Source organism: Silene latifolia, chromosome 9 (genome assembly GCF_048544455.1).
Source record: "Silene latifolia isolate original U9 population chromosome 9, ASM4854445v1, whole genome shotgun sequence".
Taxonomy (NCBI): Eukaryota; Viridiplantae; Streptophyta; class Magnoliopsida; order Caryophyllales; family Caryophyllaceae; genus Silene; species Silene latifolia.
This window is the reverse complement of record NC_133534.1, coordinates 50,433,707-50,441,654: the sequence shown is the minus strand read 5'-3', so window position 1 is coordinate 50,441,654 and position 7,948 is coordinate 50,433,707. Positions and strand designations below refer to the sequence as shown.

The following is a 7,948-nucleotide window of genomic DNA, read 5'->3' as shown; positions in this document are numbered from 1 at the left end:
CCTTTCTATTTGACCTACAGCATGGAAGCTGTACAACCAATCGAGCTAGAAATACCATCCTTGTGTATTTTACTCGAAAATTAAATCCCAGAAGCCGATTGGAAAAGGGACAGATATGAAGAACTCATCCTCCTGGATGAATATAGACTACGTGTATTACATAATGTGCAAACATATCAGGCACGTATCAAACGAGCCTTCAACAAAAGGGTTAAGCCAAGGAACATCAAAGAAGGAGACTTAGTCCTCAAGTCAGTTAGAGCTCTTTTACCTGTCGATCCACGAGGAAAATTCAAACCCAATTGGGCCGGGCCATTTCTAGTCAAGTCCATACTTCCAGGGGTGCGGTTAGGATCACAGACCTATATGGGAATAAATTTGCCAACTCGACAAACCTCGACCAACTGATACGTTACTATGCCTAGAATAGGAGCAAAAAACGCGCCTCGCGTAACCTCACGTGTCGCTTCTGTGGCACGAAATAAACTGCCCCTGGCCAAGTTGAAGTAAGCTGCTTTGTCATCCTCCTTTCATCAAACAAACTGAATTGCATTTTAGGAGTAAGTAAAAGCTCATGCTTATTTTCTAGTTCATTACAAGCTCATCCTTAGAACAATTATTCTTTTACATTTACTTGAACTACGCGCAAGGGTTTGATTTCATTTTTTTAAGAATACATAGGCAATCCTTCACAGGATACAACACATTAATTAATTTTAAAATGTAAATAGAAGGACATTTGCAATTGCATTTGAAATTCGACAAAAATAATAAAAGAAAATCAAAACGGTTTCATAACCAATTAACCTTTTTTATTTCATTTCTAATAATAGTACGCTACATAAATAAAAATAATGCTAAAAAAATATAATAGGCTAGGATTCTAAAAACCCCACCTTCATATTACAATAATAATAATAATAAATAATAATAAAGACTTAGGCTATTCTTCCATTTTCCCTTTGCCTTTGTCATTTTTATCATATTTCTTGTCCCGACCTCGAACCGGATGCTCTTGCGCCACTTCAGACCTAATCACCAACTGTCTCTCTCGTGGTCTAGCCTTGCCATTCCTGTCAATCACCTTGTCCACGGCAGGATAAGTCTTCGGTTTCTTCGAAGGATGAACAACTCGAAATCCGGCTTCTTCCTCTCCCTCAGTCAGATGCTTCTCTTTCTCCTTTTCTACATCGCGAACCTTGTAGTCAACAGGCCCGCGCTTCCTCAATCTCTCGTGCTCCTCCGGAGTAGAAGCTTTCCTCCACCGTAGATAGGAATCTAACACCCATAGAGCACTAACAGAAGAGTTCAAGAACCACACATTTCTTTGAGCCCATTTGATGGCCCATTCTCTTCGACTCTCAGTAGTAAGCGCCACGGCAGTCTGCGGGATCGTGTCAAGCTTCGGAATCATCTGCTTCAATCCGACCTGTCTCATCAACCTCTCCGGGAAGATGCATATCATAAACTCCAAGCCAGGAATGCGAACAGATCGGGTGGGATCCAAGGAAGATACTCCAGTGACAGATTTGAGATGCCACCATGGTACGATCCATCTAATCAAGGGGTCATCATCACTCTTCAGTTTGTTTTCCCAATAATTGCAGACTCGAGTGAAATCCACCATGTAGAGCCTAGTCCTCATTGCAATTGAGCGAGCATGATAATCAGGAACATTAACTGGGGGCTCGATCAATTGAAGACGCTCCATAAGCCAGATCTATCAAATGCAGGTATTAGAATGGAAAAAAAAAACAAAAAAAAAACAAAAGACGAAAAAAAAACGAAAAAAAAAGACGAAAAAAAAAAAAGAAACAAAGAGAATTTTATTCTTTACTTACAAAATAATGGGATTTCCCAGATAAGGAAGGTCGCGGTTGGCTTTCCTGTTATCTAACCCCAACAGGATCTCTCCTAAGCACAGGCAAGTTGGGCTCCTGCGCAGCTCCATTTGCTCAATCAAGCTCAGATAACGAGGATCACCCCTTAAATCCTCATCGACATGCCCTTGAAGGACATATACATGTAGTAGGAAAAACCCGAATGCCCTTCGCCTGGCAACATAAGAGATGGTGGGATCTGCCTTATTGATGAATCGGTCGATGAAGTCCAACATTCGCACTCCTTTTGAGGTCACAAGACGGTCAACCTCAGCTCTTGTCAGCCCAATCAAATCTCTGAACTTATTCTTATACCCTTGGGAAGTAGAGGGAATAGCAGGCAAATGTTCCGGGTCTCAAACACCAATCGCAGCAATTTCTTCGGGAAATGGGCAAATGTCGCCTCCGGGAAAAGCAAATACGTGATAATTCGGGTCCCAATAATCAAGACAAGCATCTAGGAATGGTTTGACTACCTTGATCAACTTCAAACTCAATAGTGATCCAAAATTATAAGCACCCATGTCGTATTTCTCCACACTGGAGAACTCATTTGTCCATTCTTTTAGACGAATTTCGAGAGTATTCATAATGTATGCTTATTTTGAGAGCTTTAAGACGGAAGAAAGAAGGAAGAATTATGTGAATAAAACATCCCTCGACGTCTCTATTTATACTAAAAGTTGTTTCCTAAAATCCGTCAGGACGGATACACTGGGGAACAGGCGCGGCACTTGCTGCGCCTCTTCAAAGGGACGCAACTCATGCTGCGCCTCTTCCTCAGCCTCCTTTCTGTGATTTTCCGCATTGGATCTTTCCTAATTTCTCAGATAATAATTTCCTATTCATACGGGTTATTATTTTGGTAAATAAGTCAAATTACTATATTTTATGTTTCCTAATTCCACGGGCACGCATTTCGAGGCGATATCGACATTTTCATCATTTTTGCACACTTATACATTTCTTTTTTAATTTTCTTTTTGGGGAATCATTTCACCAATTTAATCTATTCATTTTTCAAACTTATACAATCCTTTTTTTTATTTTCTTTTTGGGGAATCATTTCACTCCCGTTCCACATTAAATTTCAAACTTATATATTTCTATTTTCCTTTTTTTTAGGGGGTAGCCCTCCCCACCGTCCGGTCATTTCCGGCAAGTTTTTGCACTTTTTTGCATTTTCGAGTCATTGCTTTGCGCTAATTTAGACCATGTGTACAAATGTATGTTCTACGTGAATTTCTGTGTAAATTTCGGCAGCATGACGGCATAAACCGTCATCTACCAAACCTGTTCAAAGCTAACCTGCAGGTACAAACAAAACAACCCAGCAGCAAAGGCACTCAGGCCATCGTATATACAACCAAAAGGGGATATGTACACCAAACTGGGGGCTTGAGCCCCAAACAAAGTCCGAATGTCCAAAATGTGGGTCCTAAAATGTACAAAATGTACAAAATACAGCAAACAACAACAAAAACAACAAGAACTACTGCTGGTCGCCGCCTAACTCAGCAACTCTCGCCTCAAGAGCGGCAATCTCGGCGTCACGGACCTCGAGCTCCCTCAGCAGGTGAGCTGTCTCCTCCCGAGACTGGGCTAGCTCTCGCTCCAGGTCGCTCTCCCCCTGCAAGCACAACAATTAGCTCATGTCAATCATTTCAAGCAATCAAACAATAAAGAAAGTTAGAAAATTCAAAAATGAAGTAAACGGAAGGTTCATACCTGACGTCCTCGACCGTCAACGAGTGCCTCGATGGCGGTAGCCCGCAGCCGGTTGTCTACCCTCCACAAAGCCACGAACCGGGATGGCTGTATTTCGAATAAGAGATTCTTAACGATTGGAGAAATTCCAGCAAAATGTGTTCTTACACAAAATTATACAAGTTAGAGACTCACCCTCTGAATTAGATGCTGCCACTCATCCAAGCCAGCATCCGTCACCGCCACGCCAAAGTCACACAGCTCAGAGATTGTCGTCATCCCCATAGCGTCGGTGTACTCAAGGGTCTCGGGGTACTTTGGGGGCTCGATGCCCCCCGCCTCGACCTCCTGCAAAAGTCAAAGGATTTCCATTAAACGATGATCATTCATCGTGTTTTCAAAACGGTCAAAAGGAGAGTAAAATACTCACAACGACCGGCCAGTACGCCAACCTCCCGTAGAGGAACGCCGAGTAGTCCTCGCCCGGAAGAAGGAGGGCGTCACCACCAACACCTGTCAAGTAAGCCTCCCTCTCAGCCTCGGAGGGCTCCCTGAACATCGTCCGAGGAGGATCGATGGGAACCGTCAAGACATCCCGAGAGCACTGACGAGCCAAGCGCTCGCCCAAGTACCACACAGGACCCATCGACGTCCTCAGCAGCAACCGGCTCGAGCTCCTAGGTCGAAGGACCTCAGCCACGAAGGGAGGAGCGTCAGCGTAGTCCACCTAAGGCCTCGGTACCCACTGGGAAAAGCAAACGAGAAGTCATTCTTATGATCAGTCCAAAAAAGGTAATGAAGAAACAAACAAAGGTGAGGTACTCATGCCATCCAACTGAAGAGCGTTCACCTCCCGTCGACAGACGTCATGAAAGGAACGCCGGCTCCTCGTACGGCACATCACCCAATCCCTCACAACGGGATAGGCCTTCTCCACCGACTCCGTCCTCTTGGGCGCGAGGCTCGGAAAATAGGAGTACACCCACGCCTGTGAAGCAAGATAATCAATAACGATCTTTCGTGATTCGATAAGAAAAGGAAATGAACTTTCATGAAATAAGATGAAGGTTCATACCTCCAGGCTCCAACAATAGTCCAGGGCCAACAGCAGCAGGAGAAGTCCCCTTCTCTATCAACTCCGGACGAACCATGGCCCTCATGAAGCGAATGAGGACCACAAAACCAGCAGTGACCCAGTCCCAACGGCCTAGGTCGCTCAGGTCAGAAAGAAATGGAAAGAGCTTCGTCGATAGCCTCTCTCCCTTGTCCCCGAGGTAGATCAAAGACAAGAACCACCAAAGCCACAAACGGACTCTCTGCTCTGCAGTGCAGGGAGGAGGAGCCATCTCCCTGATGTTACCATAATTAGCGCATATTTAGCCCCCGAATTAGCCTTGTTCCCATGCTTTTTAGTGCATATTTTGGGTAATTGAAGATTATTTGGGTTATTATTGGGAGATTGACAACCTCTCAATCAAGCATCAAGTACTTCTTTTATTCTTTGCTTTATTATTGGAATCATTAGTAGGTATAATTCTCTTAATCCCTTTTTAATTATTGTTAATTACTTTCATTTATTCATCATGTTTCCTTTTGTTGGTATGATTGACAACCTTGCTAGCATGATCAACATGATAATGAGTGAGTAGTGTCCTAGCTAGGGTTAATGGGTAATTAAGGGAAACCAACATGGGGAATGATTCATGCTTAAATTAATATGCTTTCATGGTTTATTTGCTTGCTTGTTTTGATCTCAACTCATGCACATGTTATGTTTGATGAAATGTGAGCCTATGAATCCTTGCATTTTTTACCCATCACCTATCTTTTCAATGAGACTTGTAAGACATAAACCAACTCGAGTCTCATTAGACCATGCTTGTTGTTGAGAAGGGAAGACTAAGTCAACTTGTAGGTGTTGTACAATCTAATCGATTCGGCTCCGGGACCCAAACTTTCCTAGGATTGTAAGATATAACCCAACTCAATCCATCACAACAATAATTGCTTGCTTATAATTTGAGAACATGTTTGTATGATCAATTCCCATGATTCCCCTATGACCCATGACACTCTAGTGCTTTTTATCAATTGTTTACAACCCTTTTAATTCATCTTGCTTATTTACTTTCATTGCTATTTAGTTTAGTGACCTTCTACATCAACCCAATTTGTGACACCCCTAAGACACCACTAGTTTCAATAGAAATCTCATCTCAATTCCCGTCCCTTGGGATCCGACCTTTACTTGCCTCTTTACTAATTGTAGAGTTGTTTGTGAAGCTATAAATTGTGTTTTGATTCGGACGTGACCCAACGACAACATCTATTAAATTGTGAACACGAAACGGACCGATCAAAAATGGCGTCGTTGCCGGGGACGGTGTTAACTTGATTTAGATTTTCTTTTATTGTTATTAGTGTTGTCTTTCTTTACCTTGGGGAAGTAAAACTCCTCAAGGTTTATTCTAATTATTTTCGAGTTGTTTGATATTTTGCATGTCTAGAAGGTCACAAAGTGATTTGTTACCTTTTGATCGTGAAATTGAAAGAACCTTGACAAACAATAGGAGATTTGCTAGGAGGAATTTGAGAGGTATTAGTGAGGTAGTGGATATTCAACCAACTATTGAGTTCATCAACCCTTTTGCAAGAGAAGGTGAGGAGAACCCATTACAAAATACCCCACAAAATAAACCTACAATGCCTAAATTTTCATCACATTCCGTACCCACCGAGGAGAACCTACCCAATGGTACTCCCACACCACAACATTTGACCGGAAATTTTATTGCCAAATCCGCTTTTATCCAATTAGTCGAAAGGAGCCAATTTGGGGGGATGCCTAGTGAAGACCCTCATTCTCATATGGAAACCTTTTGTGACTATTGTGATGCAATTTCTCAAACCGGTGTGACTCAAGATCAAATTCGATGGGTCTTATTTCCTTTTTCTCTAATCGGCACCGCGAAACAATGGTTGAAGGGCCTTGATAAGGCCACTCTCGGAATTGATTCTTGGAAGAAGTTGGCTCTAGCTTTCTACAAAAAGTTCTACCCACCGGAAAAGACTAACATGCTAAGAGCTCAAATTACGGGTTTTAAGCAAAGGGATGAAGAATCTTTGTACGAAGCTTGGGAGCGGTTCAAAGGAATTTGTCGCTCATGTCCTCACCATGGACTTAGCGAGTGGTTCTTGGTACAACAATTTTGGAACGGTTTATATGAAGATTCAAGGAACATTCTCAACATGGGATCAAATGGAATGTTCACCGAAGTTGATGACAATCAAACATGGAACAAAATTGAGGAAATGGCGGTCCATAACTCACATTATAGTAGACCTTGCAAGGCTACTAGAGGAGGAAAGCATGAAGTGGACTCCGTTACTCAATTGGGTGCTCAACTTAGTGCTCACATTGACACAATCAATTTGAAGTTTGAACAAGCTATGGCTAGACTCGAAGAAGCCTCAAAATCACCAAAGCATCATGTTAATGCCATGACGGCATCCTCATCAATCCCAAGTGGGATATGTGAAAATTGTGGAACTTTGGGACATGACCAAAGTGAATGTAGGGGAACAAATGAACAAGTGAATGCTTTCCAAGCATACAAGAGTGGTACCCCTTATTCCAACTATTACAATGAAAACACCAAGTTTCATCCAAATCTCTCATACAAAAGCCAAAATGTTCAAAACCCTCAAACAACATACACCCCACCTCCCATGAGAAACCAAAATCAAAGACCCTTTTACAACCAAAACCAAGGTTACCAAAACCAAAATCCATACAATCACCAAAATGACCAAGGTTTTGATGTTCAAAAAGCGGTCCTCCAAATGCAAAAGAATCAACAAGAATTTTTCACCCAAATGCAAAAAGATAGCCAAGCAAAAGAAACCACCATCAACAACATTCTAGCTCACACCAAGATGTTGGAAACACAATTGACTCAACTAGCATCTTCAAGCTCACAAAGACAAAAGGGGCAATTACCACCTCAAAGTAATCCCCCAAGACATGAAACGGTTAGTGTCATTCACTTGAGAAGTGGTACAAGGTATGAAGCACCAAAGAAGCAAGTTGAGGATGAAGTTGTGGAAGCTAGTGATAAGGAAGAAATTGTGCAAAACTCCAAAGATGGAGAATCATCAAAAGAAGAGATTTCAAAGAAAAATGAAGACAAGGCCAAGGAGAAGGAGCCCATTGTGATTAGACTTCCTTTTCCAAGTCGTCAAGCCAAGCCCAAATTTTATGACCAACTTGGAAAGTTTATGGAAATTGTGAAGAATTTGGAAGTCTCAATTCCTTTCACGGAATTAATCAATCACGTGCCGGCCTATGCGAAAAACATGAA

The 7,948-nt window shown here is 42.1% G+C and overlaps 1 non-coding gene across 1 annotated transcript; it reads right to left on the bottom strand.

Moving 5' to 3' along the window:
• Window positions 1-6,662: 6,662 nt before the first annotated feature.
• Window positions 6,663-6,769, bottom strand: LOC141603171 (small nucleolar RNA R71). The gene has a single exon (XR_012525065.1). It is a non-coding gene; the product is annotated as a small nucleolar RNA R71 (small nucleolar RNA).
• Window positions 6,770-7,948: the final 1,179 nt, after the last annotated feature.